At 45.0% G+C, this 4,045-nt stretch overlaps 2 long non-coding RNA genes across 2 annotated transcripts; both read right to left on the bottom strand.

Moving 5' to 3' along the window:
• Positions 1-1,543: 1,543 nt before the first annotated feature.
• On the bottom strand, positions 1,544-2,581 carry LOC119367110. Its single transcript, XR_005176202.1, has 2 exons — positions 2,402-2,581; positions 1,544-2,065 (listed from the first exon to the last, which is right to left on the bottom strand). It is a non-coding gene; the product is annotated as an uncharacterized LOC119367110 (long non-coding RNA).
• Positions 2,582-2,674: 93 nt separating this feature from the next.
• On the bottom strand, positions 2,675-3,259 carry LOC119367111. Its single transcript, XR_005176204.1, has 3 exons — positions 3,133-3,259; positions 2,944-3,040; positions 2,675-2,783 (listed from the first exon to the last, which is right to left on the bottom strand). It is a non-coding gene; the product is annotated as an uncharacterized LOC119367111 (long non-coding RNA).
• Between the last annotated feature and the right edge of the window lie 786 nt (positions 3,260-4,045).

Below are 4,045 nucleotides of genomic sequence, written 5' to 3'. Positions count from 1 at the left end.
AACTTATACCCCAATATATAAAGAAAATTAAATGAAAATATTTTCGTGAGTAATAATGCCACAAATTAGATCATCGGTAGGTCAAGATAGTTGAGTCTACAATTATGAATTCCGAGTAGCTGTAAACTTGCATTAAAAAAAGAGTAAACACAAGTGACACAATAAAATGTACTCCCTCCATTCGGAATTATTTGTCGCAGAAATGGATGTATCTAGATGTATTTTAGTTCTAGATACATCCATTTCCGAGAGAAGTAATTCCGAACGGAGGAAGTACTTAATACATGAACTCGTGAACAATGTGTACAGGAGAAGTTAATAGAAATAGTAGTCAATTACATCATATAATTTGGTTCTATACTCTTTTGTGTATATATCCTGAATGCTACCCCTTTGTGATCAACTCTTTGTCCTTCGAATTAAATGGCACAGCTACTGCCCCTTGTGGAAAAAGAAAGAAAAGAAAGGACTCTGTAATACTCATAAATGTAAAAGGAAAATATCATGTGATGCATCTCAACCTGAGCAAAACAATGTAAAAAACATACATACTATCTACATACTCTCATTGTCTAGCAAAGCATAAGTAGCCGAGCGACCCTATACAAAAGAATTGACAATTCGCAGAAAGAAGCATGCCATCAGCTGTCTAGACAACCATAAAACAATAAGTGGCAAAAGCCCCATCATAATTGCTAGTTCCCCTTTTGGATATATAAGAATTTGAATTGAGAAAGACCTAGTATTGTGAACCCCGTTTGACAATATTTGAAACTTGAAAGTGTTAGTGAAAGAGGATCTTACAATATTTGTAACCAGAGCGAAACAATCCAGAAATATATTAAATTATCTCTAGAGTCATAGGTTCAGAGGTACGTAAGGCATCATGGACCCATGACATTTATGCCGAAAAGTATCCATGTGCTGCAAAACAGGAGCTCATAATGTCGTTCCTAAGAAATAATTCACCATATCACGGTCTGCCTACAACATGGAGGGACACACTTCCATAGCTAGTTCCACCAAATACTCCATGTCGTGCCGTAAATATCACAGCCGCTAACAGGTTCTTGCTAGCTGAAGTGAACATTCCCTAGCTCAGCAGAAAGTGCACAAAGCATAGCTGGATTCCTAAATATGTACATATGCTTCCAAAAAATTGTTACTCATGGACAGAAACAAACTGAATGAAATGCTCACTGGTTCAGACAAGTAAGAATTGCATTCCATGTAGGCACATATAAATAACAATCGGCACAAACACTACGTAGGCATAGAGAAATAAGAGCCGGTGCTAGGTAGCTTTATTTATTTGCACAAGGCACACGAGCGAGAGAAAAGCTGCACAAGGAGATACCTTGGATAAGCCGTAAGTGGAGCCGGTCTGTGGGCCGAAGAAGTGCGTGATCTTTCAGCAGCCGTCATCCGAGTCGGGGTCCTCCTCCCACGGCTTCTTTGCAGTGAGTCCTCGCCGTGCCTCTATCGCCTGCTAGGCCTGGGCCGCGACGGAGTTGGGCAGCGGACAAGAAGGGTGATGTCTCCAATCCCAAAACTTCCAAAGTACAAATCAAACTCTCTTGACAAACACAATATTTCAATGTGTAATTGGTAAATGTGAGATAAAACAGGAAATTCACTTCATATTTTAGCAGATCTTCAGGATGCAGAAGAAGAGACGTGCTGATAATAAAACGAACCGACTCTCTCCATGATTGCTATTAATTACAATCCTATAAGTGACACTACGGATGCAAATATGTAAACATCTATGTGCATATCCTGATCAATTTGGATTTTATAAAGCTAGATTACCATGTCATACACTGTCAAATCATACTTGCCTTCTATTGTGGGTTGTGGGTAATTTTAAGCTCAGTAGACACATGGTAGCTCAGATTTGAGCATGACTAAGAGGCAGAAGAGGGATTTGTTAAAATAATCAAGTGGCTATTTTTGGCATGGAGACAACATACGTACCGACCACCGGGCGTGCTCCTAGACTATGACCATGCTCTTAACCCGCGTTGTCCTTAATCTGCGGCCGCTTCCCTCCTCACGATAATGCCTAAGACAACAACAAAAGAACAAATGTCAAAAGACAAAACTAAATTACATTTGGAAAGGTCTTGAGGAAAAAAAATCTTCTGAGATTTGATGTGCTGAATTTCTTCTGAAAGATGGCATCTGAGAAAAAAAGATCCACAGCAGCTCCAAAATTAACAAGGATCAACAATATTACCAAGAAAGAGTACATATAATTTCACATGGCCTTATTATAGCAACAAACATTCGACAAAAGAAAGAACATCAAGACATTTCATCAGGCTGATGGCGTGAATTAGCATGGGCATGGATACATTGATAAACAACATGAAGGAAGGAGAATAATGGGGCTAGATACCTTTGGGACGATCTGCTGCGGCTGGGAGCAGAGAACATGAGAACCAAGGGCGTGGGGATCCTCGGCACATCTCTGCCTCGTCCAGCCGCGAGGGCGTGCCGGAGACCACTGACCGGAGTTGGCGCCGGTGACCGAGGCGGCGCTGGAGAAGGCGCAGGCAGTGGCGCCGGCACATCTGAGGAAGCAGCGCTAGGAGGTCAAGCGGCTTGTAGCAGGCGCCCTGACCGCCCCTACGGTGACAGGGAATATAGAGGTCAAGAATACCTGCTGAAGCATTGAATTACCAAAAATGTCCGCAACAGGTTGATTAGCTATCCAAATTCAGGGGAAATGCACATCCATAAAAACGCCTCCGCATATCCGTTGTTAAACAATGGTTTGCCTAAAAATAGTATGCCATACACATTTGTCAGTACATCAATCAGAATTTTGTTTCTATGACAACTAAATCACTCACATTAGCACAAACAAAATGAAAGAATTAATCTCACTTGGAGCCTGGGCCATAGATATTCAAACAATGATTCAGCTAGAAAACATACCTCTGAACTGGACAACAGCAGTTCCTTGTAAAGTAGTGTGGGCCATCTTTTGTGGAGATTAAACCTGAGCATAAACAACACACGGACAAACTCTAGCCTAGCAATAATATGGTAACACACGAATCAGAAATAAAAAAATGTGAGGAACTGAGGATACAGGAGAAAGATGGTTGAGACACAAGCACCTACACCTGCAGGTCAATGTCTCGAGAGCTGAATGAAGAGAAGGGAACTGTGGCAGAGAAGAGAGGCCGCCAAATCATTGCTCTTGCTGCTTCGGCCGGCGCACGACCTCTAACTCCTCGCAACACCCCTGCAGCCGACAACTTCATCCATGAGACAAAGCGAGGAAACGTGACTGAGGACAGGGGGATAGATAGAAGGACATGTAGTTGAAGTTTCACTAATCAAAAGAGGGGAATAACAAAAAGGAAGGAGGACTAACCTGCGTGTGGGTTGTACAGAGATAGCTGTGCTATAGTGCGGTGTGAAAGACGATGAGCCGGCGACACTCCTTCCGGTGATCCTCTCCTGTCGCCCGTCGACCCCCTCTCCTCTTTCCTCTCTCTTTCTCCCTCCTCTCATGGTCTTCCTTCTCTCTCTCCCTCTCATCTTCTCTCCCCTGCAGATCAAATCGAGCGGCGCCGCCGCCGCCCTTTGTCTGCAGGTCGTCGCGCTCCTTCCGATGACCCTCTCTCATCTGCCGTCACACCTCGCTCTCCTCTTTCCTCCATCTTTCTCCCTCCTCTCCTTCCTTGTCTCTCTCCCTCTCATCTTTTCTCTTCAGCAGATCGGATCGAGCGCCGCCTTCGCCTCCCTTTTGTCGGCAGATCTTTGCCGCCGCTAGAGAGGGCAATGAAGAGGAGGAAGAGGCGGCACGGTGGAGAGCAGGGCAGAAGGGGAGGAGGCGGCGGCGCCGTGGAGAGGGAGGGGAGCGGGGCGGCTAGGGTTGGAGGGGAGGGGATTGGGTGTGCGTGTGGCGGGGGAGACGATGGCTCGGGCGGAGGTGGGAGATGCAGACCGGCTCGCTCGCTCGCACTATTTCGCTCGTGTGGTGCGGTGCGCCCTCGCGTTTTTTTTACCACAAGGAGTGCGGCAGATC

The sequence above is a fragment of the Triticum dicoccoides genome, chromosome 2B, assembly GCF_002162155.2.
Source record: "Triticum dicoccoides isolate Atlit2015 ecotype Zavitan chromosome 2B, WEW_v2.0, whole genome shotgun sequence".
NCBI classification, from domain to species: Eukaryota; Viridiplantae; Streptophyta; class Magnoliopsida; order Poales; family Poaceae; genus Triticum; species Triticum dicoccoides.
Note: the sequence above shows the minus strand (reverse complement) of the source record. Positions and strands in the feature narration are given on the sequence as shown.